Here is a 26,730-nt window from a genome sequence, read left to right as displayed (position 1 = left end):
ATAAGAAGCTATGCTCCAGAAGGGGAAACTCAAATCAGAGACAAATGTAACAGAAGCTGTGCTCTTTGCCACTTAATCCAGGAATTCCTCAAGTTATGAGGATCTGGAAGCTGATGAATATCCCACACTAAATATATAAATGCCTGCATATTTATACACAGCCATCTAAAACATTAACTAAAGGTAAATTATGCTTATATTGATACCTCATAAAATACACTCAGTTTTCAATTCTGAGTCTCCATATTCTGTAATTTTTTTGCTATCCTTAAAACATCTCAACTAAAGCAAATAAAATCATTTCCAAAATTGTCCCATACAAATACCAGCACTGAAGGCTTGTGTCTTGAGGATCAAATCTAGGGCACACTATGCAGAGGGCTCAGGAAAACTCTAGCACCCTAGCACCAGACCATATTTTGCACTGGAATTCGGGAAGTCTGATGAGCAGATGCCCAGGTCTCCATGAAAGAAGAGCTCATCCGCCTAAGCAGTTAGGCCCCCACTGAATGGAGCTGGAGCTCTCCCTGTGCTGCCACTGAGGAGGGTGGGGCCATGTATCAGGGCTGGCTTGCAGGCAGGCAGTGAACAGCCCTGGCCATTGCAGCTGTTGTGCTCCCTGATGAACATCTTCTGTAAGGTTGGATTCAGTCATAGCTCAACTACAGACCTGAGAAACTGCTTGTCTGCTAGTCCTTTGGGGAAGGTAACTTGAAGTGTGAGCCCATTTCCAAATATTTCTTGACCCAAGGAAAGAAGCAATATAACTTTCCCTCCTCCCAGTGTCAGCCATCCATTGGTCATTCTCTTTCCACAAACAAATAGCTTTTTTTTTTTTTTTTTTTTTTAGGCAGGGTGTCACTAAGTTGCTTTGGCTGACCTGGAACCAGCTATGTAGATCAGACTGGCTGGCAAACACAGACAAAGGTCCAAGTTCCTCTGCTTCCAAGTGCTGGAATTAAAGGCTCAACAACCACATCCTGCTAGCAAATTAACTCTTAAAAATGTTGCCTAAGCAAGGATTGTTCAATTTCAGCAATGAGATACGTGCGCACACACACACACACACACACACACACACACACACACACACACACACACACCTTCTTTTCTGGGTCATCCATTTGTAGCTCGGCCATGCATCTTTCCTGTGTTTCCGCTTGCATTCATCATTTTCAGTAGAGGTTCAGGAAAGAATCAACTTGATGTGGTGTCAGCTGCCACCGCAGCAGGAAAGAGTACAACCCCCAAGGGTAAGGGCAACATCCCATGTTACTCTGCTCACTCCACCGAGCCCGACAGAAGAACAGCAACAGCAACAGCTTTGTTGGCTCCAAACACCCAGTTTCCTCATCTGGAAATAGGGGATGATGGGACATGAGATAAGCATTAATTAATGTTTGGGAAGGTTTTGGGGTGAGAGGGACTTGGTTTTTTGTTTGTTCTGTTTTTTGAGGGGTTTATTTTTTTTTTTTTGAGATGCTGATGAAAGCAACAAAGTATTCTTTTTCTCCGCATGGGCAAACAAGCACTTGGTACAGCTCCAGCGGAAGCACGCTGAGTTAATTACCCATAAGACTTGAAGCTGCAGTATGAAATCTATTTTGTACTTCCCTGCCCCGGGCAAATGAGCACCTGTAGTGTCTTACAGCGAATCTCCAAAAGAAGGAAGCGGACAAATTGGGCCAGAGAATATAAAGTGATTCACAAAGACTTCTTTTGCCTTAAGGTAGCCATTTGGGAAGGGAAAAAATTAAATCATAAATATGGATAAATCTTGAGTTGCTCATGTAACTTGTAGTGACCAACAAAAAGCACAATTTATCAAATAGTGAAGTCCAAGATGTCAAACTATGAAAATATCTATCCGTACAGCAGTCTTCAGTGTACCTCAAAGACTGTTTACTTGCAGGTTAGAAAAGGCAGGGCCTCCAGGAGACCCTGCTTCCTCAGACAGGTGAGAGGGGAGCTCAGTGGGCTTCAAGGAAGACTGTTTCTATATCATATGGGAAGCCAGAAAGTTTAGACAAGTACACCTGGATTCAGAGACTGTCATGAGAAGATGCAAGTGAATGGTCTAGGCTAGCAAAAAAGGGGGGAGAGTTATTCTTTAGAATGACCACAACCCAACTCAGTTACTCCACCATTTGAATCTGACTGAAGAGTACAGTTCTGAAGTATAGTGTGATAGAAAACCATTTACCAGCACAAAAGGCCTTCCATTTTGGAGATAGAAGGTGGCTGATATCTCCCAAGTCCTCTTGGGTTCAAAGAAAGTTTGCCTTGCAGCAAGAAGGGAGAAAAGAAATGGGGAAAAAAGGTCCAAAGCTCAACAAATCTCAGGTATTGTGGTCCTCAACCAGAGGAATCAGTGCCTCCTGAATCTTTTTAGAAATGTAATTCTTAGGGGCAATTTCAGACCTACCAATCAGAAACTTGGGGTGGGGTTAAATTGACAGTCCATGATAGGTAATTTCAAGCTGCTCTGGCCTAAATTTGAATGTTCTGAATCCATGAAAAATGTCACTCAACTTGACGCAAAGCATGGAAAAACTAACCGGGTAGGAAATGTCAGTCAAGAACAACCATATGAGCTGATTTAAAGTTTCATGACTGTGACTGTTTAGTGCATATGACCTGTAGTAAATAATGTGAGCTTTAATTTTTCTCCTTAAAAAACATTTTCCTATAACCAATAATAAAGCAAACAAACAAAAAGGGCTGCCAGTTACACCAGTGGCCACCCATCTCACGTCTATGACCATACAGTCACATTAGTGTAGGTATAACAGATGTTTCATCTCTCTCCTTTGATAAGCACTTCCAGATCTTTACCATGTGTTATTTTCAAGTGTCCTTTTCCACAATCCTCCCCAGTTCAGGTTGACTGTGATGGTGATATCAGGATGGCCTGGAAGGCACACCCTTCAAGATGTCATGGTAGCCAACAGCCTTGATTTTTCAAATTGATTTCCCGGTGAAGAGTTCACAGAACCAAATCCCTACCCCGAATCCTAGATTAGAAAACGGACAAACAACAAAAGCTACACAATTTGTTATTCACGTGATAGATTTTTTTAACCTCAATTTATCTGCGTTAAATAATATACAAGTCCACAGGTCCATGATATATCCTTCTATAACTGGACCTGAACATAATCATGCTCTCAAGTAAAGGGTAGAAATCTGAAAACTTGATACCTTTTAGTAATCTTTTGCTAGAACATGCACACACATTCTAAGAAAAGAAGACACCATAGTGGAGATGATGGGGCTAGATAGATGGTCCACAGGTTAAAAGCACTTGTTCTTACAGAGGACCAGAGTTTGACTCCCAGCACCCATAAGGAGGTTCATAAACAACTGAAACTCCATTTTCTGACTTCATAGGCTCTACGCACACATGGTGCACAGTCTTCCATTCAGGCAAAGCACCTATACACATAAAACAGGAATACATTAAAGAAGAAGAAGAAGCAGCTGAGCTACCACTGCAGGTCTCAATGTACATTCACTGTGCACCTTCATGCTGACATTAACATAACAAAAAGACCCCGAGTTCAGAGCAATACATCCCATTCCTTTACTAGCCCTGACACGAAACTTCCTTGCAACAAAGTCTATTATTGTCTCAGCTTCTGCAGTTACCTTTCCAGAACGGAAAAAGAAAGCCATCTGTGATTATGTGGCACCATTAATATGATATTTATTCATCTAATTTTAATACACCTCTAAGTCTAAATACTAAACTTGAGTCTGTTCAGCATAATTGCTTTTACATGTCATGCTGGGTCCTAAAAATAGTACCTAACATACTCCTGCTGAGCGTATACATTTATAGCGCAGTTTTTATTTTAACTTCTTTGCCTTGTCGACTCAGGTCTGAGGTTGACTTACTGGGTGAGCTCAATGAAGTTACTGTGACATCATATACTCAGTTATTAAAATGAGAAACATGAGCTATGACAACTTTTATGGCACTCTGGATTTCTTGGGACAGCAGAATAGCAGGCAGAGTAGGCTTCTAGATTTCCAAAAGACAAAAAGGCACCCCATCTCCTCAAACAAACATAGTACCCCACTTCACACTTAGGTTGGAGCAATGGAGACTTCTGTCTGCTCCTGGGTTCTGAAGTTAGCTAGCTTGAGTTTAAGTCCCTTCTGTACCATTTACTAGCTCTGTTACCATAGGAATTTCTGAACCTGTCTGCACTTAAATGTTCTTAAGTATAGAATAAACACTGAGTCTTGATGAGTTTTTTCGGGGCCCATTCAAGAAGTGAAATCTCCTCCTAGCTGCAAGTAAGGCTTTTTACACCTGACAGCAAGCAAGGTTTTCAGGCTCTGACATCGGCCTCCCTCCATAGCCCATGGCTTCCCTGGTCCGCGCCAATCACAGGCATTAGCAGAACATCTCTTTGCTTCCTGTCCCTTGATGCTGTTAGGCTGCTTCTCAGTCTCTTTCAATGCTCGATTTGTCTAAGGAAGTCTCCTTACCTTTAGAAAGAGAAGGAAAACCACCATCCTTGGCTAGCCACTGTCATCCATCTCTTACCGTCTCCTGTCTGAGCATTGCTCAGCGGCTGTGCTCAGAAGACAACACCACCTTTCCAATGAGTTCTTACGCTCAACTATATCCATCATCACTTCATTTGTTTGTTTAGCTCTTTCACCATCCCGAGCTGTGAGGACCTAAAAGGAAGCCATTCTACTGTTTCTTTGGTCTGGGCCATGCAGCTGAAGAGAGTCACATGGTGCATGCTTTCTAATGTCAGCTTTGTGCTGAGGCTTCGTCCAAAATTTGTATGTATCTTGGTGTTTGTGCCTGGACTTTTCCCCTAACCCCCTTTGCCAGGCCCTTCAATCTTTTCTGGTTTTTTGTTTGTTTGGTTGGTTGGTTGGTTGGTTGATTTTTGCCTGACTCAGTGAATGTCCCCAATAGCATAATATAACATACCCACTTTAGAATTTTGGTTTATTATCTGGAATGCATACTCCTGGAGGACAGGGACCTTTGGGTATTATTCACTAATAAACTATAACCTTTAAATCAGCACTTAGCACATAAAGAAGTGCTCAGAAGCTGTCTGTTGACTAAATTGATGAGGAAATGTTTTCATATCAAAAACCTAAAAGCTCGATAATGACTGATTTATGAAATTAATGAATAACTTATCTGACCTAAAGTATTCTCACTTGTGAGAACTAAAGAAAACAAAATTAAATCCACCCGGAGCAGAACTAGGTCATGGTTTTATTTTCGTTTGCTTTTCCTTGAGAGAGACTTCAGCTAAAAACATATACCCTAAAGCCAGATAGAACTGGACTCACTTCCCAGCAGAGACACTTCAGCCCCTTTATGAACTAAGCCTCAGTCACCTCTGTTTAAATAGGTTCAGTGATAGTATCTGCCATTTGCAGCTGTTGTTCAGCAGCAGAGAGGATATAGGGAAGCCCTGGACCATAGGCCATAGCATATTGAAAGTGATTTTAAAGACTAATTATTTATGGTGTGTGTGTGTGTGTGTGTGTGTGTGTGTGTGTGTGTGTGTGTGTGTGTGCGCGCGCGTGCACGTGGACATGTGAGAGAGACAGAGACAGAGACAGAGACAGAGAGAGACAGAGAGACAAAGAGGCTGCTTGAGCTCTATGCGTATGGTGTGCATATAGTGCAGCTGCCCACTGATGCCACAGAGCATCAGATACCCCGGAACCAGAGGAATGGGTGTTTGTGAACTATCTGGTACGGTAATTGAGAACTAAATCTGGGCCCTCAAAATGAGCAACAAGGGCTCTTAAATGCTGAGCCATCTCCCCCACTTTTTAAACAGTGCCTGCTATTTTAATTGCCATCATGGTATGCAGAGATTTTTATAATACCCATTTAACTCTTTAAGAGCCACCTTCAAGAACCAGGATCCGGCAGCAGGAAGATTGTAATCTCATCTCTGTTTCTACAAAGATGGACTCATATCTCTAGAACAGACAACTCCTGGGCATGCTCGGTGGTAGAATGGAAGGGCAAACATAACATAGTTCTTTCATTTATCTGTTTAATGGACTGCCCTTTCTTCTCATCAAACACACTGGATCCTCAAAACAACAAGTTATGGAACTTGCTAGAGCCACATTTATGCATTCTTCTCTTCACCGAATCGCTAATTCATCATCACTAAATAGTAACCATCAGTGCTGACCTTAGACTAAGCCTGGGTTAGGTGTCAGTGGATAAATCAAAGAAACTGACACAGGCACAACTGAAAAAAAAAAAAAACTAGAGTTGCCAATGTACGATCACAAACAGTGATAAGTGCTCTGAAAGATACACTGAGAGAAAATCGCAAAGGTAGAAATAGACCTGGCACAAAGGGAAGTTACCTCAGAACTGAGAACTGAGGCAAGTGACTGTCTTGTGGCACTCTGCTTTGCTTCACAGCAGAGCACAAGTTCTTGGATGGGATAGAGGGTCTTAAGTCTCATTTGCAAGGAGAAGCTGAACATACCTTGGTCTATCAACACTGTGTACCTAGTTGACTTGGATCGCCATTTATTATACACAAGACAGAATAGAAAAATAAGATTTTTGAAGTATGTAATCATATGAATGTTAAGTTTAAATATTGTGTTCTGTCTGATGACTTTTTAGAAGGCACGTAAGGTTTTAGCTTAATAATTAGAAACATTTTATTTCTCACAATAAAAATGGAGCCATCGTTTGTTTTCTTTTTATGATTGTGGCTGGTTGCTGAGAGTATAGAACAAATCCAGCAGGAGGAATATGCTCCAAGCAAAACATAAACCTTGTAATCTTCACAGGAACTGACATTAAAGACAGTTGACATAATAAGACAGAGTTTTTCTAAAGCCATTGTTTCATATATATATATATATATATATATATATATATGTATATATATATAATCTACAGTTCATGGTTTATGAAAAGATACAAGGATCTTGGCATAGCTTCGGATTTTTAATAGGTTCCTATAGAAAAATAGAGAAGAGAACAAAGTCCCAAAAATAGCCTAATACTGGCATATCCCTTCTCTTTTTGTTTTTCTCTCTTCTGAGAATAAAGACAAACAGAATTTAGACTCACTGGGAAGAACTGCCTGGCACTGTTCATTCATGTTTTCAGCTGTAATTAAGCATCTAATGCTCCAGATGGCTAAGTATTCAAAATTAGTACATTTCAGCTCCACTGAAACACTTTATTTTGAAATGTTCAAAATACTATCCAGTGGTGCTTAACAACTGTGTGAGGGAATCTTACAAAATTTGGGAAGGTTTATTACAATCTATGCCCACTCAGAAAATGTACTCTTTGATAGTCCTGGCCCTGTCTCCAGTCTTTCCTGATGACCTTTATGATGGTTACTACTGACTCCCAACTTGATGGAATCTAGAACCATCCAGGAGACAAATCTCTGGGTATATTTTTTGAGGGAGTTTCTAGACTGTGCTAAAGGCCAAAGGTCTGCTCTGACTATGGACTTAAGGACCAGCCTATTCCATGGGCTGAGGTCTCAGATTTAATAAAAATGAGGGAGTGGTGTGAATATCAGCATTCATCCTCTCTGCTTCCTGACTAGGGATGCAATGTAACCAAAATTTCTGCTGTATGGCTTCTCCACCATAATCAATCCTTTCTCAGTTCCTTAACTTCAGGAGGAAATGGTACCATTTCAGTGACTCTATGGAGCTCAAATCCTTGACTCTTTTTTACATTTTTTGATACTTTCTAAAGATTTCTTTCTTTCATACATTTACATATATGACATTAAAGTCAGTTGACATGACAAGACAGAGTTTTTCTATGGCCATATGTAACGTACATGTATGTGTACTCATATGCGTATATGTATATGTATATGTATATGTACATATGTGAGCTGCCTTGTGAGTGCTGGGAATTCACCTGGGTTCTCTGGAAAAGCAGCTAGGTTCTTAACCGGCGCTGAGCTTTTCTCTTGACTTTGCATCTAACAATGTGATTTGTTCAGGGTATAGCCTGTAGGTGCAAGTGATGGCTGCCAGTGCTGAATGGAGACTTCAGGAACACCATGTACTTTTGCTTCTGTGCTCACACTTCTACAGTTGTCATGGAAAGATTCTCTCAGTAGACAGCTAACTCCGCACCATCCTGTACCCCAAAATGAATATATATAGAAAACACAGCTGAAGACAAACCCGCATCAAAACCTAAGTCCAAGGGGGCTTGCAGTTGGAATCATAGATGTCCAGCTGAGCCCCAAAGTATATCAGAGGACTGTCAGTCAGCCTGCAAATACATGACTGAGAAGAAAGCATCCCTTTGTTAAGTTACGGAATTGGAAGGTAATTTGTTATCCGTCAAAAGCTAATAAACAATGCCTCTCTTCCACTCTCTGAGGTCACTGGCAAAGGAATCTGAAAGGAAGGACACTTCAAGCCACACAAAGAATATATGGGAAATCCTGGGCACACTTGCTTTAGATCCCTAATAGAGCTAATCTATTTGGACCTGGACAAATCTTTGACACACTGATACCAGCCTGTACAATTCTATTAAGTTAGTTTTATGGAAAGTTGTTTGGCACATGGGTTAGCACCACTTTCTACCAGAAAAAGACTGATGGGTTGAAAATTGTCTCTTTTGGTGGGCTAGAAAGATGGCCCAATGGTTAAGAGCACTGACTACTCTTCCAGAGGTCCTGAGTTCAATTCCCAGCAACCACATGGTAGCTCACAACTATCTATAATGGGATTTGGTGCCCTCTTCTGGTGTGACTAAAGACAGTGACAGTGTACTCATATAAATTAAAGAAATACATCTTTGAAAGAAAATTGTGTCTTCTCTTAAAATAGATTTCAGAGAAAAAATTTTAAATGAATCTGTGCAAGGAAAACCATCATTTTGTATCATCTAAGCACTGCAATTGTTTCACAAATGTTCATTGACTACTATCCCAACGTTCAACTGGACATGTTCCATAAATCACATTAGTAGGTATTTACAAAAATATTTATTGTAAAGTAACTTGATACTTGTAAATTGGTAAGTGGAAGCCTAGAGAAGCGCATACCTGACATCCAGCACCTGAGAAGCTAAGGCAGGAGGATCATGAATTCAAGGCCAACCTGGGCTAAACAGGACAAGATCCTATATCAAAACAAACCAACCACAGTGGAGGGTGATGCTGGGGAGATGGACTCATTAATAAAGTGTGGAGCATGGAGACTGAAGTTTAGGTCTCCAGCATTCCGGATAAAAGCAGACATAACAGTATGCACACGCAGCCTCAGAGTTATTGAGGAAAACTCACACCAGATGGAGTAGCCAAGACAGAGAGCTACTTGTTCAGTGAGAGACACTCTCAAAACAAAACAGCAAGGACAACAATTGAGGAGAACACCTGATATCAACCCCTGACTTCCTCACACATAGATGCACATGGGTACACACTTCTGCACACATACACTCAGGCAAACAAAACTAAATTAGCTTCAGTTTTTAATTACATTAATGGGTGAATTAAGAAAGCCTGAAGATTATGCTGAAGGCCACACAGGATCCATACAAAGACCATCTGATTATATGTCCCCCCAAACACAACTATATCTCCCAAGGAAACTTTTCCTATGAAACAATTACATAAAGTACTTCCTCCAATGGGGGGAAAAGTCCTAAGGAGACATTAAATGATCTCACTGCTGATTGTTCACTAGAGTATGAAAGAAAAGATAGAGAAGAAGCCAAGTTTATTATTCTGTCTGCATTAACCACTCACAGATTCTGCTGCTTAAGTCCCTCAACTTATGACCAGACCTTGTTGTCCCTTCATTTGAACTGCAGTTTTTCTGTTTCTGTTTCTCCCTGTCCCTCTTCTTTCCTCCGTTTCCCTGTATAGCTGTATTAGCATCTTTAGAAGGGCAGCTTCCTATATAAACTACAGGGGTGGTACACTGCACAGATCAATCGTGTATCCCATCTCCACGAGAGGGGTACAGGGTGGCAGCCTATAGATTAGAGAATCATGAATGTGGAGTGGGGGCCACAGCAGAAATTTTCCAGACTTGTAAACAAAATAGATTTCCTATGTGGAGGTAAGGGGAGAGCAAACGTTGGAATTACGGATTAAGCACACCCCAGAAAGGACCACCTAGTCCAATATCCTCATTTGATTGATTGATTACGGGATAAAGAAGGTGATAAATTCTAAATATGAAGCTTCCTATTAGGTAATTACTTGAGAATTCAGGATAAAGCAATGAATTAAGTTCATCTTACATTACTCACAAGGTAGCAATGAATGGTTTTAATTATATTAGTTCAGATTCGCTATTGTTTTCTGACGATTCTTGCTTAGAGCAACTGTGCCTTAAATCCATTAAGTATGTGAAAATGTTGGGTATGCGCGAGAGATTAATTTGAAATTCGTCATGTTGCTTGCCTCTGTTTTGACTTTGGATATTCATTTACATTTAGAAATAGTGCTTCAAGCATGGGTGAGTTCTTACAGTGTGCAGAGAAATGTGATCTGCAACTGTGTCTTAAGAGTAAGATTGTGTTATTTACAGGCTATTGATTTAAATTTGAACACCTTGGGCTAAAGTTGCCAATCAATCTTATTTAAAAGACATGGTGGAACTGGACCCTTCTCTCTTTGGAAATAATGACCATTTTACCCTACTACAATCCCTTGTTTTGCCCTGGTTTTGAAAGTGCCTGAGTGTATTGTTTTTACTGTAAGCTGCCTCAAATCTTGTCTGGGAATAAGAAGGGCAGGAGTCCATAAATAGAGTCCAAGTGAGTCACGAATTAGTCAATGGAGAAACTGCCAAAGGGCTGCGCTTATCTGTAAGGCCAGAATGGGCCTGCTGACTAGAATTTGGGACAAAATAGAAAACCACCCATTTCACAAACTAAAATAAGAATTGGAATAAATGTTAACACCTGATAGTTTCTTAATCTAAAACTAAAGGAAGCCAGTTACGCAGTTCTGGTGCAGCAATTTTGACTCCTGGGATCTAGAACCCAAGGTGGACCACTAAATCATCTGGGTTTATTATTCTCCCACCTCCACCTGGCCCCTGTCCTTAATCTCTAGCTTTTCAAGGGAAAAAGAGTCTGAGCCCAAACAAGGTATGTAGCTCTCTTTGGCTGGTCCTGGTCATTGGAACCTCCTGAACAGCGGGCCAGATTCTCCTCCTTCATAGGTATCTCTGTAATCACTGACAGTCCAGAAGGACAAAGCTTCTGTCATGTGCTCTCTGCCTCCGCATGAATTCTATATTAACATCAGGGGACTTTACTTCCAACAAGCTCAACCAACTGTTGTTATTCCATGCATCTACACACTTCTTAGGCTGGAGTTCTCTCTCTCTCTCTCTCTCTCTCTCTCTCTCTCTCTCTCTCTCTCTCTCTCATTTTAGCTATTCTTCCACCTAAAAGATGGGTATACGGAGGATACTGAGGCAGAAAGATGCATGCAAATTATCTCTGTAATCTGTGCCCTAAATAAAGAACTAGAGATTCACTTCTGTAGACTCCATCCTTGGAAGTAAGTCAGATCACACAGACTAAAGTTTTATATACACTACAGAAGGTTTTACAATATAACTCACTAGTCCTAGCCCAGCAGAGTGGTGCATGCCTCGAATCCCAGTACTGTGAAGGCAGAGGCAGGTGGCTCTCAGTCAAAGCAGGTGAGTTCAAGGCCAGCCTGGTCTACAGAGGGAGGTACAGGATAACCAGGACTACACAATGATACTGTCTAAGAAAGAAAAGAAGTCACTAGTCACTCACAATTCTTAACTGGCCCTTACTACATGGTCAGTCTGACAAAGATTCAGAATTTTTAAAATTTGTTTGTAAGTTTGAGAAATTTTTACATTTTATATAAGTAGTGTGAAACTATGTATTTATTAATTTCAATTTTTTAATTTTAATAGTCTTCCATTTTACGTTAACCCTTGGATCATTCGAGATGTAACTGCTTGGCTACAGCACCTGTGACTGTTACCAGCTTCATTTCGGGTACAGACTTAAGTACATGATCTACCTAGCAAGGAGGAAAAAGATGAATACAAATGAAATGCGTTCGGTCACTTCTATTTTTATAATGAGCAATGTAATATTTTAGTATTCATATTGCAATACTTTAGAACATACCAGATAGCATAATTTATAGCTCTAAAACAAAAGGCAAGCATACAATTTAAGCAAAATCACAAGACTGCTTTCACATTGTAAAAAATGTATATAAATAGAAAAGAGGCCATGTATTTGGAGGAGAGTGGGGATGGGTTATTGGAGGGCTTGGAAGGAGGAAACAGAAAGGAGAACTGTAATTAAATTACAATCTGAAAAGTAAGAAAATATATAAATATAATCAATGAAAAAAATCAGATACTTCAGCAAATACATTGTGAAACTGATAAAAAGAAGTCTTTCCTACAAAGTCCAACAAATAATATTTGTTGAAATTAGTTTTTCTGGCATTCGAGTAGATTTACTGTTACAATTTTTTAATGATTTTTTTCAGACCTATCAGCTATCTATCCATTTGGCACTTAGGTAATAAAGACAATTACTTTTAAGCGAAGATATGACAGATGATTCAATTACAGAGATTTTTTATCAGAAAATCATGAGTCAATGACATTAAAAGATACTTTATAAAAACAGAAAGTATCTTCAAAAAAGCTACCAAGTGGTTGTGAATAAAAATATAATTTTCTAACAGTAGAAAAATTTAACTCAAATCTTTTTGAAAAATTAGATTGAGATAATACTTCATTGGGTGAAGTCATTGAGATTCAAGTATAAGGACATGAGCTTTGATTTCCAAAATCCAAGTACAGGTGGCTACAGCAGAGCACCTGTAATTCCATCATCATCCTCTCTCTCTCTCTCTCTCTCTCTCTCTCTCTCTCTCTCTCTCTCTCTCTTTCTCTGTCTCACACACACACACACACACACACACACACACACACATGAACATACAAGCAAAAGTATATACACTAAGATTTTTTCAACCTTATATATTTTTTCCTTAGTTTTAATTGAAATATGTAAACTTCTGCCTAATCATTCATCTTTTATTTTAAAGAACTTCTAAAACATTCAAAACTCACACTCATTACAAAGATATTTTGTGTAAATTTAATTTAGAGAGAGAGGTGCATACGTGCATGTGTGCGTGCTTGTGTGTGTACGTGTGTGCATGCATACATGTGTGCGTGCGTGTAGAACAGAAGACAAAGTTATGAAGTTGTTTTTCTTTTTCCACCCTTATCTAGGCTCTAGGGATCAAATTCAGGTCAAATAGCTTGAGTAGCAAATGATTTCATCCTTCGAGGTCTCTTGAGCATCATGAGACATCTTGAGTCTTTACAACTGTCATAAAATTATTCACTGAAACTAAATATTAGACCATATTATGCTAGTGCTTTAACAATATTAGGTCAAAATATAGTATTGTGTTATTTGAAAATGCTTATCGGGTGAGTTGAAAAACAAAGATTTTAGTATTAGTGTTAACTGGTTTTTTGGTTGGTTGGTTTGGTTTCAGTTTTGTTTTGTTTTGAGACAGGGTGTCACTGGGTAGGTCTGGCTTAGGACATAGATCAGGCTGGCACTGGACCCTTGAGTACTGGGATTAAAGGAATGTACCACCACACCTGGTCTTAATATTTTCTTAAAATAAAAAGAATGCTTTCCAAATATTCAATAATCAAAGACTAAAAATGGTAATATGACTCATGCCACAAAAAACATCGTAGGGTAATTTACATTTTTCATTAGGATAATACTGCACATAAATGACTTAAATTTAATGTCTCATAGAAATTGAGGAGGCTGAATAAATGGCTGTAGTGGGTTGGCCTAATGCTGCTTGTATTCTAATGCTTATATTGGTTTCTCAAGACTGGTTGCCCCCAGAAAAAAGAGACTCCACCACATAGACTCTAAGTGACTCTGCCTTCAACTTATTTCTGATTGGTAACTAAAGATGCCAACAGCTAATAGTTAGTAAAAAGAGGACCCCAGGATTGGGGTTCAGAAGTACCCCAAGGGGTAGAAGAAAGTGGAGGAGGAGAGAGAAGTGACCATGGGTTAGTTGAGCCATAAAAACATGGCCCTGAGGACTGGCCAAATGGAATAAAGATCAGCTCAGATGAAACATAGTAAGTAATAATTAGGAATTATTGATAAGAATTATTGATATTGAGCGTCTGCCCAGCTCTTGTGCTGCTTTAGGTGTATTGTCAATACAAAGGTTGTATGTGTCTTTTATCTGGGAACTAAACGGTCAACTGCAGGGAGGAAACTGGAACAGAATAATTTATACAACAATTGGCCAAGGTGGTCTGACTGAAGATGGCCCCAAGCCACTTATATTTGACTGTTTAGTTTCCAGCTGGTAGGACTGTTTTGGAAGGACTAGAAGGTGTGGCTTTATTGAAAGTCAGTAAGGGTGGACTTTGAGGTTTCAAAAGTCAATGCCATTTCCTGTTAGTTCTTTCTGCTTGGTGCTTATGGGCCAGATGTAAGGTCTCAGCTATTACTCCTGTACTCATGCATCCCACCATGATGGTCCCATACTCTGCAACTGTGAGCTCCAAATTAAACATTTTGTTTGTAAGTTGCCTCACTCATGGTGTTTTGTCACAGCAATAGAAAACAAATGGTATGGCCAGGAAAGTATCTGCCATGAGATACATCATTTCTGTTGCTCTGTTAAGATATGCTGACAAAACAAAGCAACATGATAGCAGAAAAGGTTGGTTTTTAGTTTAAATTTAATGTCTTATAGAAATCGAAGAGGCTGAATAAATGATCACGGTAGTTTGAATCTCTCTCTCTCTCTCTCTCTCTCTCTCTCTCTCTCTCTCATCAACAATCCCTCTTTAAGACTTTCTTCCTACATAATTTTAGATTGTATCAAAGTGACTAAACTAACTCTCATATGATATAAGCATAAGACCCTGAGTTTGGGTCTCTGGCATAGAAAGAAAGGAAGAAAGAAAGAAAGAAAGAAAGAAAGAAAGAAAGAAAGAAAGAAAGAAAGAAAGAAAGAAAGAAAGAAAGAAAGAAAGGACGAAAGAAAGAAAGAAAGAAAGAAAGAAAGAAAGAAAGAAAGAAAGAAAGAAAGAAAGAGGACAGAGGGAGGGAAGGAAGGAGGGAGGGAGGAAGGAAGGAAGAGAGAGAGAGAGAAAGAAAGGAAGGAAGGAAGGAAGGAAGGAAGGAAGGAAGGAAGGAAGGGAGGGAGGAAGGATGGAAGGAAGGAAGGAAGGACAAAAGAAAGAAAGAGCAAGGTAGTAGCTGTATATAGGCCTAGCAATGAGTAGAAGCAGACAGAAAAATTAGTATGGCTTGCTGCTCAGTTAGTCTAACTGAATTGATGAGCTTCAAGTTTTGACACTGTCTCACATAAAAAGCTGGAGAACAATAGAGGAAGATACTTAGTGTACAAAACACACATATGCATATATACACACAAAGAACACACAAAGTACACAGAAACAAAATGAAAACTTATTCCTAATCAAGCAACATATCAGTTACATAGTATATGTGGCATGATAAATTTTCCAAAATAATTTTTGTAATTCTATAATATGAATCAACACAGCAAAATTTAGAACTGTAGTCAAGTATATTACATCATTACATAAATTTCTGCCAGACTTCAAAAAAAACCACTTCATTGATTTAATAACTCTGAATGTGCTTTTCAATGTATACAATACTTTAATGGCTAGCCTGTGATTAGAAGTTGACAAGAATGGTAGCAATCGCCTGTAACACTGGCAGTGGAGAACACTGAGTCAGGAGGATCATTGTGAGTTTGAAACCAGCTTAAACTTCATGTGTGACCCTGTCTTACAGAATCAAAATGAGGACCAATCAGATGGCTCAGCAGACATAAGGGCTTGCCACTAAGTCTAAGAGTCCATATTCAATCACTAGAACCCACATGGTAAGAGGAGAAAACCAAGTACCACGAGTTGTCCTCTAACACCTATACACATATGGTAGCATGTGAGTACATGCATGTATACACACACACACACACACACACACATACACCACACAAAATAAATAAAACATGAATACTAAGAATTAAAAAATAAAAATAAAGGAAAGCAAGCGTGTAAACCAACCAGTACCAAGACTGCACGATTTAATGTTTCCTTAATTTGCACATAGTTTAGAAATTATGACAAATCATTCTAAAAGACAAACCAAATTTGGCACATGGATGCAAATGTTAGAAGAGAGTAACTGGACACAGTAAACCTTGCGTGCATGGCTGTAGTGTGACTCAAACATGTGAACAACATTTCCAACTCTTTCTTTTATGAGACCTAAATATGGATCAAGGATTTCTGATGGAAACTCAGCATCCATTTTGTGACATGCTGTAAATATAAGCCGCTCACCATGTTTTAAAGACTTTGTATGAAAACAGGGTGTCTAATAGCCACAGTGCCTTACATTCACTGCAAACTGAAATAATAGTTCTGATACATTGAGCTGAAGAAGATATATCTAAGTGAATTTCACAAGTCATTGGTCTATACTGGTAAAGAGGAAAGATGCTTTGTATTAGCAAATAAATGACAAAGAATAGCCAAAATCCCACACCGTGTTCCAAATTATCTATGGTTTTGCTCCCCTTAACCCTGACCTCAAGGAGGTATATACAGCCCAACTTTTCACCCTGTAAGCTTTCCTTCCAAACGATGTATCGTGGAAGGAGCTGAGAGGGTGACCTCACCCTGAGCAAACCTGGCAGAGACCACTTCGCCGAGATGATCCATGTTAACATCATCAGAGGTGGGGATAGATCCGAGGCCTGACTCACTCTGAAGCAATTTACTCTGTGACACTACGCATGTTCAAAACACAGTCGTGGATAGGAGAAGCAGGCATCCTCACTCCAAAAGGATAAAATAGAAAAGAACAGACACAGATAGAGAGATCTTTCAGCAAATAAGAGTACACGCTGCTCTTGCAGTGGACTCGGGTTCACTCTCCAGTGGGTTCTCCACTTCCGAGAGAATGTCAGAATGCTCGTTACCAGACACATTGCTGCCAGCATTTTAATTGCTGAAGCTTCCCCTGTGGCCCTCTATTTTTGAGTCCCAGCCTAAATGACCTTTCACACTGCTCATGGCACCATAGCTTCCATCTAGTCTGAGCCTCATACTCTGTTCCTTACTTGATTACAAATCACTTCCTTTTTTCAGCTATCTGTTGTTGCAGCACTCCACCGTGGCTACTGATCTCAGCCTAAGAGTACTTGGGCTGCTATAACAAATTGCTAGAAGCTAGCATTCTAAACAACACAGGTTTGTTTCTCATAGTCCTAGAGGCCAAAGAGACCCAAGGCAAGGTACCATCAGGTATACTATCTGGTAAAGGCCTATTTTTAGGTCCACAGGGCTATAGAGTTTTAAGGATACAAGCTCAAACCCTGGTAGCCCTAACAGATAGATCCGACCACCTCTATCCAGTTTTATTTGTAATAATGAAAATCAGAGGATAGATATTTATTCAGTATTTACCACATTAGGAAGAACAACAAGTAAAAAAACACATTGGGGCTGGAGAGATGGCTCAGAGGTTAAGAACACTGGCTATTCTTCCAGAGGTCCTGAGTTCAATTGCCAGCAACTACATGGTAGTTCATAACTATCTATAATGAGATTTGGTGCCCTCTTCTGGTATGCAGGCATACATACAGGTAGAACACTATATATAGTAAATAAATAAATCTATAAAGAGAGAGGGGACATTGACCCTCAAATCTATGCCCTGGGTACTGACATGAGACTTTTGAGTTTATGTAGAAGGCAAGAAGGAAAGGGGTATGTGCAACCAAGCAGACCTGCTTCTGATGTGGTCTCTCCTGTCACTGTCATATCATTGTCTTAGTCCTCACAAATTTTCAGAACTATGTGAAATCTCTTTCTGGGGGACAGGTTGCTTCTCTAGCAGGCATCGGGGCTTCCCCTAACCCAGCATGAGACCCTGGAGACATCCCAGTTCCCTGGAGTCTACTGTTTCAATAGTCTGAGAGCCAAAGCAGGGGCACAAAAGTCTCTCTTTAAAATATTGTTGCTCCTAGCAGAGTGACTCTGCTCTCGATTTGTCATCACCTGGTGAAGGAACTGCAGAGTCCACTCTGGAATTCCTGCTATCGTTCCTGGGACTAATCATGAAGGCAGAAGTCTTGTGGTCTGGTCCGTTCTCACAAGGCCCCATCTGCTGATACCATTCCTTTATGAATTAGGATTGGGGGGAGGGGGAGTACACAGCCATGCAGACTCAGCAGCAACCTTCTACATAATTCCTGACCACTATCCACCCGTTGTCAAGGTCATCAAAAGAAGGAAGCTGCCATGGCCTGAAGAACTGAGAAGACAGACACCTGGGAAGAGAAAAGGACGTATTCAGCAAGAACAAAGGAAACATGCATAAAACATGAAGGTTTGCTTGTAATATTGGTATTGGTTTATTGGTTGTGACAAATATACCTTATTTTATGTGCCTACTGAGTATGATTAAATTATGGGTCCATTTGCCTTAGATAACATACTGCTGTGGTGTTATCTACTGGAACCTGTCATGTGAAAGCTGGCTTGCTGTCTGTCTGACTTTACCATCGATACTTGAAGCAAGTGCTCTCCTTGCCCATGGTCCTCAGATGGAGGAAGAAGAAGTAAGGGTACCCAGGGGGGCACTTCCTGGCCCATGACAAACAAGCAATTACTTCCTGGAACCAAATTTTTATTCTTGTGCTTGAAAAGGGCAGCAAGGGACTCCCACACAGGGGCAGAAGGTCTGAAAAGACGGGGAGAAGGACCAGCTTACAGTCTGAGAGAACATGTGACCCAGATCTCCAAGGATGGAGCAGGCAGCAGTACCCAGTCTCAGAAAGACAGCTGCTTCCCACATGCTTTCCTCCAGGAGAAAAGCTAAAGATGCAACACACACTCATTCCCCTCCCATGTGGGTTTGGTTCCCATCCTTTTGGCCACTGTTTCCTGTTGCTTGACCCCCATGTCCTAATGACTTCTTCAATACAACTGGCCTTCAAGAATGCCTACATTTTAAATTTTCTATATCACGTGTGTAAAATTATTTTGCCTAAAGCTAAAGGAGCACAATTTATAACACACAGGACTAGAGAGGCTCAGTCATCCACATTACATCACCTCCTGACTTAACACTTATTACTTCAAATTTACCTAATATTACCAAGAAGTACCTCGCGTCATATGGTTTCCTTCCAGGTGATGGCGGGCAGTGAATTTCCAGCAGAATACTTCTGTCGCAACAGCATCTCTGAAGCGCTTGGTCAGCTGCCGTCCCTCCATCCAGTCTTTAGTCTACCTGCTGTTTCCTTGAGTGCTGCTGCGTCAGGTGTGATGGCACATTTTTCTGCTTGACTGTGTTTCTCTATCTTCTTCCTGCATATTTATCATGTTTTCCAAGTAAAGTGGAAATCTCTGGAAGGCCCAGCTGTAGCCCCTCTCTGTTTTGCCATTGTTTTGCTAGTTGGCCCTCTTCTTCTGCTGTCCTCAAACCATTATCAGCCCTGACACCCACACCTTGTGTGCTTGCCTACTAGGACAGTGATAGGCTTGCTCTGAGCTGCAAGAAAGGAGTGGGGACAAATCTATCTCATTTATTTCTGAGATAGGATGAGTCAACTGGTCCCTTCACTTACTCCAATTCCAGTAATCATGATTGAAACCAGACTTTTATCTTGGTAAAGTAATTGTTCTCCTTTGCCTGATGAATGTTTCCTACCTAGCAGGCAAGCTCATTCATCAGTCTTGGGAAAGAGAGGTACACACCTCCCTTTCAACATTACCCTATCTTACCATGACACAAAGCAGTGCCACACCAGGACCAAGGCTAAGGCGATAAATGATGAACGAACTTGATCTAACTGTTCCTTTTACTCTGATACTAGCCAGACCCCAGGCGCTGAAAGATGCTTAGCTTTAGTTGCTTTTCCAGGAAGGAGCGAGATGGGGAAACTGAGCACTGTAATCAGTGCCAGGTCTTTTTGTTAGAAGTGCAAAAGACATCAGCTGCAATGCTGGGGAGGGAGTGTTTCTTGATTTCCTTCCTGGTACTTAGTTATTATTCTGAGGAATGCACTTAATTATAGAGGACTCGGTTGTTTGCTTTCTAGTAGCTAGCTCTCTTGGTGATTTCTACCAGAGCCTTCCTTTCGCTGTGAAAACAAAGGCATGTTTACAACTGGACAGCATCTTTTGGCTCCCATTTCAGAGCTTTCTGCACACCAAAGGAAAGCAAGGTAGTGTGATGCAAATGGGCCACCTCTGCCAACTGGGGACCTATTTCCAACTGCATGCAAACTAGAACTCTCCAAAGCCCTGTGAACTGTAAATAACGTAGGTTGTGAAAGGGGTCAGCTTAGTTTAATTTAGAGTTTCTCGGAGCTTTTCTATAGGAATTCAGACGCTGCTGAACAAATCTCTCTGGGGCCTGAAAAAAAAAAATCCAGGGCCAGCACCTCTATTTACTCTTTAGACTCCTGCCTGTCTGGTGGAGGTCTGCTCTTAAAAGCTAATCAGTTCTCCCACAGTTGCTGCTGGCCCTCGGTGGCAAGTCGGCCTCCTCCACACAGCCCCTGAATTGAGTTGCCAGAGGACAGGGCTGACTGGGAAAATTGGCCAACGATGCATTTGCAGGAAAAGCAGCACTGAGAACAGAGAGAGTCTGGGAACAAGCGCCAATCCTGTCAGCTTCTGGATGCAGCCCATTCCCATACTGCATCCCACCCCCACCCCAACAGTCACCTACTGACTGTTCTTGTTAGCTATAACTTCAGTTTCAAAACATCCAAAAAGGGATTAAATAAATAAAATAATAAAAATTTAAATTGGGCCACCTTATGCCTCGTGTTAGTCTCTGGCTGTCTGCCCCTTCATGACACTAGGAAACCTCCAGTCCCAAAGGATCAAATAGAGCATTCCAAATAAAGGGATGCTGGGACCAAAAAGGGTCCTGGGATCCTTATGTCCTGCTAAGTTCTCTGTCAACACCAGTGGTCTCTGTCAAACCCCAGAAGAGGTGGAAGCTCTGCAGTCTCACTTTCACCAAGTTCAGAAAACGAATGATTTGCAATGTGCCCAAAGATTAGCCGTGGCTCGCCGGAATCCTTACAGAGAAGCATGAGGCACAGCATACTAAGTAAGATGTTAATGTGCCTTGCTCTGAACTTCTTTAAGATACAGCAGACTTTTAATTTTTCCCTCAAAGTTCTAAGAACATGATTTCCCCCAAAGTGGCGAATTTCATGAGATTTATTGGTAGAGACAGCTGCCTACTCTGGGACAGAACATGAGGAATAGCCCAGCATATGCCATAAAGCGAGTTAATGCTCTGTTATGATCACAGACTCGAACTGCTCCCCACTGAAAGAATGCTCAACTCCTTGGTCCAGATGCTTTCATTCCGTGATCTCCTTGATCAACTTATACTGCAAAGAGATGCAGACAGGTTTCCTGAGGATCACTACTGATTGGAGAGAGAAGGCCAATAGGTGCTTGATAGTTCTGAGACAGCATCCTCTCCTCGCTGATGAGGAGGTCTCTGCTGCATGGCTTCAATCATGGGCAACTGAGCCTGAGTGGCAGGCCGTCAGAGACCTCAAGAGCCCGTCTTACTCAAACATCTGCTCTCCCCAACAGCAATACACCATAGCAACAGCACTAGGTGGCTTTACAAGCTTTATTCTAGAATCAGTCTACACTTATGGAAATATTTTACCTGGAAAGGGAAATGCGTTATCTTTTAATATCAATCCGCTTGTTATTAGCTGTCGATACTTTACAGACTCTGACAATACACCTTACATACTTATGTAAGACTGTCTGGCAGGGACAGTGTGTTGGTACATGCCTGCGATCCCAGGAGTCAGGAGGCTGAGACAGAATCATACAGGCTGGGGAACAGAAAGCCAGCCTTTCAAAAACTCTGCTAGGAAGACTGGTGGGGTGGAGGTGGGAGAAAGAGAAGGAAGAGAAGAGGAGGGAGAACCAGGTCCTTGAGCACAGTAGAGCCTTTCATTCCTCAGGTGAACAATAGCTCAAAGAACCAGGATGTCCCATAACTAAGGGTCACCAAAGCCACTAGTGGTGTCTAGGTCCTTTATCTTATAAATTCAAAGAATGAATGTAATGGTTAACCAGACCCTCACTGTAAGAGAAAGCCAAAGATTAAGGAAGAAGGCAAAGCAGCTGTGTAGCCCTGAAGTGGCTCTCAAGGAGGAGTTGTCACAGAGAGTTGCCCCTCCCGGGTTTAATAAGCTTTTGCTGTGTGGAGACATGATGTGAGCTGCTGGTCAGTCCACTTGCCCCATCTACCAGGTACTGATCCACCTAGTGTCTGGTCTGGAGTTTGGGGCACATGTTTCAGGGATCCACATAATTTCCAGGCAGCTGGGCTCATTAAAGTTGCTGTGGAAGCTGGGTGAAGTGACGAATGCCTTTCATCTCAGCACTCCGGAGGCAGAGGTGGATGGATGCCTGTGACTTTCAGGCCTTCTGGTCTACATAGTAAGATCCAGGGGGAGGTGGCCAGGACTACAACATGAAGAATTTCTCAAGGAAAAATACAAAAACAAAGTTGCTTTGTATAAGGAGAAGAAAAAACCCAGAAGCGCAAACCAGTGCTCCTAAACACTCTTGCTATTTCCAGCCTCTGCTCAGGACAACACTGCTAATAGATCCAAGGACCTGTCCAGCCTCCGGCTAAGATGTGTCAAATGGCAGAACTCCTGATTTCCAGGTTGCTGCATTGAGCTGCATGGTTGGTTTCTGTCTCTTGTTCTTATTAGAGAGAAAAGAAAGAAGGAAAGAGGGCAGGAAAGGAAGCAGAAGGAAGGGAAGAAAGGAGGAGGGAGAGAGGGGAAGAGAGAAGGACAAAAGGGAGGAAGATAGAGGAGAATGAGAATGGATCCATAATACAGACAGAAAGCCTGGCTTCCCAGGTCGACCCTGAGCACAACCAAAGCCACACAACTGTCCCCAGATGTGTCCGTTCTGCATGGCATTTGCTCAGACTTAGCACTGAAAGGTGAAAACTAGGTGTGGACAGGACGAAAAGAGAACTGTGTGTTGGCAACAGGAATAGCTGTAGCTGTTTAAGGGGCCTCTAGATCAGGGGTGGGGGGTGGGGGATGTCTCCAGTTCTTCTCTGAGGATCCCAGCAATCTGTCATCAGCATGACTGATGGAGAAAAGAAGCTCAGAAAAGCAGCTGTTGTGTTGCTATGCTGTGCACAGCCCCTCACATATGGCGCCCGTCCCCACCCACACAAGAATGCTTACACTCACAAGAATGCCCACACATGCATGTGCATATTTACAGTAATGTGTGAAGGAAGGGTAGCTATGTGTGCCATCCGTTTGGCTTGGCTTTTTTTTTTTAACACGTTAACGAAAGAATATATGCACAGTTTTAAAAATAGTTAAGTTTTAAATCACTTCTATAAATAACTAATCTTGATTTTTTTTCAAATATCTATAAATGTATGCATTGCTCCTGGTAAATTTGGTGGCCTTTAGTTGTTTTCATAGCCACAGCATTTTATCTCGGCAAATGGCAAATCTGGGAAATGTGAACATTTGAGTGTTGCTTGTTTTGGTCTCACTGTATTGGCACACCACACCACCCACATGAGGGGTTAAGCCAAGTCCTGGAAACAGTGATTCCCTGGCCTGGCTCCACTTCCCTTACACACACTTGGGTACCGTCAGGCACAATGTGAACTTGTAGACTCTGCGTGCTTACTTTGTAATTAGCTACATGCCGGAATTGAGTCTTAGGGATGTAAATATTTGGGAGATAGTTCCCCCATGCCTGCATTTTGTACATGCAACTTAGCTTACAACCCTAAACTCACAGCTTGAAATAGCCCAGGCTCCTTCCATTTGCAAATGAACATTCATGTCTCAATTTCTTTTCAATTTAAATAGTCCCATATCCTATGATACTTTCCTCTACCCTTGTCCTTCCCCATTCTCACTGGAGAGAGAGAGAGAGAGAGAGAGAGAGAGAGAGAGAGAGAGAGTAAGCTTTGCCAGCTTATCCTTCTGGTCCCTTAAAACAAACTCTGCTACCTCCCAGCATGCTTCTCTCTGCTTTTAGATTCCCTTTATTTGATTTGACCTTGAGGAAGTCATCATCATCCTAAGGAAGGCTCTTCCTTGTGCATCTCTGTCACTCTTCAAGCAAATAGTCAATAAATGGAAGAGGAAGCTAAATCCAAATATTAAGAAACGAAAGAGACATTCGGGAAGCAGAGGCAACCGAATCTCTGTGAGTTCAAGACCAGCCTGGTGTACAGAGAGAGTTAACAGAGAGGGAAGGGTTTGAAGCGAAGCAGAAGTGAAACCTGGGAGGAACATTGGCTAAATCAATGAAAAGATTAGATCAAGAGAGATCACCTCAGAGGGAAATGGACAAAATCTTGGTTTAGGCAATAAGTAACTTAGGTAACACTAAAAAGCCATGGTTTATAAAAGTGCCAAGAAGCAGGGGATAAAACTCAACAGGTTAAAACTTGAGATGAATTAAATTTCCCAAAACACTAAGAAAAAAGTGATGCTTGGGGAGGGGGTAGAGAAGGAGAAGGTCTGAAGGCCATCAACAGCAAAGTCCACCATGGGAAAAGACTGAGGAAACATTTGGATAGTTTCTGAGATGCAGCAGGCATGCACACTTTCACGGGGTGCAGTCTCTCAGCAGCCAGCCCTCTGCAGAGGAGCCATCAATCGTTGAAAGAGCATGGAGTGAGCCACAGATGACCTTTCCTGCCTTTTCATGAATAATGTTAGCAATGGTGTCTTTCATCATCAAGGAACTTCTCAGGGCCTAAAATAACCCCTGAGCCTCTCTACCCTTAATCCAGTGAACTACAGATCCCACAGCAGAAGCACAGGGAATGCTGAGCATCCACTGGCTAGTGAGTTTTCTCCTCAGCACAGCCAGTTGTGACATGAACACAAAAATACAGTTTCACTTTTTAAGTTTTATTTAGTTTTTGAGACAGGGTCTATAGTGGTTTGAATAAGTTTGGTCCCCATAGTCCCATGTGTTTGAATGCTTGGCCCACAGGGAGTGACACTGTTGGAATAGGTATGGCCTTGGTAGAGGAAGTGTGTGACTGTGGGGGTGGGCTTTGAGGTCCTATGCTCAACATCTACCCAGTGTGAAACTGAAAGTCTCCTTGTGGCTGCCAGTGGATCAAGATGTAGAACTCTCAGCTCCTTTTCCAGCACCATGTCAACCTAGATGCTGCTGTGCCTCCTGCCATGATGATAATGAACTGAACTCTGAAATTGTATGCCAACCCCAATTAAATGCTATCTCTTATAAAAGTTGCATTGGTCATGGTGTCTGTTCACAGCAATGGAAACCCTAACTAAGATAGGGTCTCACTCTATAACCTGGCTATGCTACTCTCTATAAAAAGCAAGCAGGCTTTGAACTTGCAGCAATCCTTCTTCTTCTGGCTCCTGAGTGCTGGGATTACCGCTCCCACCCAAAAATACAGCTTCTTAACAGGATATATAGAAATTGGGACTCCCTATTTAATTATTAAATCCCTATTTAATTATTTGTTATTATATATTAAATATATTCAGTTAATTATTAAATATTAAAAAGAAGTAGCTAACAAGGTAAACTTTTCCCTTATGCTGTAAAAAAAGAAGTAGACAGAAACCTTAGTCACTAAAGACTTTTGAACTTGATAATGAAGAAATAGAATTGGAAAGCTAATAAAACAGTATAATTTACATTGTAAAGTTATGGACAATACGGTGCCATATAAACTAAATATTAATACTGGGATACAATTTAAAACTAAGTTCAAGCCTCCTAGAATTGGCTCAGGCTATATTCAGTATTCTTTTCTTACTTTCTTACTATCTTTTTACTGAATTTACTTACTTTCTGGAAAAAAAGAAGGAGGAGGAGGAGGAAAGGAGAAAAGGAGAAGGAAGAAGAAGAAGAAGAAGAAGAAGAAGAAGGAGGAGGAGGAGGAGGAGGAGGAGGAGGAGGAGGAGGAGGAGGAGGAGGAGGAGAAGGAGAAGGAGAAGAAGGAAGGAAGGAAGGAGGGAGGGAGGGAGGGAAGGAAGGAAGGAAGGAGGGAAGGAAGGAGGGAGGGAGGGAAGGAAGGAAGGAAGGAAGGAAGGAAGGAAGGAAGGGTGGGCTTAGAGAGACAGCTCAGCAGTTGACAGCACTGGCTGTTCTTCTAGAGGGCCAGGTTGGATTCCCAGCACACGCATGGTGGCTCACAACTGTCTACAACTCAGTTCCAGGAAATCCAATGCTCTCTTCTGGTCTCTATTAGCACTAGGTATGCAAATGGAACATATGCATGCACATAGACAAACCCATCTACATAAAAATAAATTAAGAAAAACAAAAGAACTTGCCATGGTTTTAGTTATGGTTAAGATATTATTTAAACCATTAGAAATGCAAAATCAGTAGCTTAGAATCTTCAAATATTTATCAATCTTTACTGTTACCACTTTATGCAGAAATGATATCTTCCTTTTTTTCCTTCCTTCCTTCCTTCCGTCCTTCCTTCTTTCCAAGGTGCTCACCTTAGTTTATCAACTCAAAGATATTTATCCTACATGAGGAAATTCCATTCATGAAGCATAATATTATATAAAA

The 26,730-nt window shown here is 41.2% G+C and overlaps 1 long non-coding RNA gene across 1 annotated transcript in view; it reads right to left on the bottom strand.

The window, feature by feature from the left end:
* The window catches only part of LOC108348790 (uncharacterized), a 134,134-nt gene extending 108,109 nt beyond the window's left edge, over positions 1 to 26,025 (bottom strand). The window contains exons 1-2 of the long non-coding RNA XR_005496488.2: positions 19,269 to 26,025; positions 18,157 to 18,428 (exon numbers count right to left, since the gene is read on the bottom strand). This is a non-coding gene — a long non-coding RNA (uncharacterized LOC108348790). The remainder of the gene's footprint in view (positions 1 to 18,156; positions 18,429 to 19,268) is intronic.
* Positions 26,026 to 26,730: the final 705 nt, after the last annotated feature.

This window comes from Rattus norvegicus, chromosome 18 (genome assembly GCF_036323735.1).
Source record: "Rattus norvegicus strain BN/NHsdMcwi chromosome 18, GRCr8, whole genome shotgun sequence".
Taxonomy (NCBI): domain Eukaryota; kingdom Metazoa; phylum Chordata; class Mammalia; order Rodentia; family Muridae; genus Rattus; species Rattus norvegicus.
Note: the sequence above shows the minus strand (reverse complement) of the source record. Positions and strands in the feature narration are given on the sequence as shown.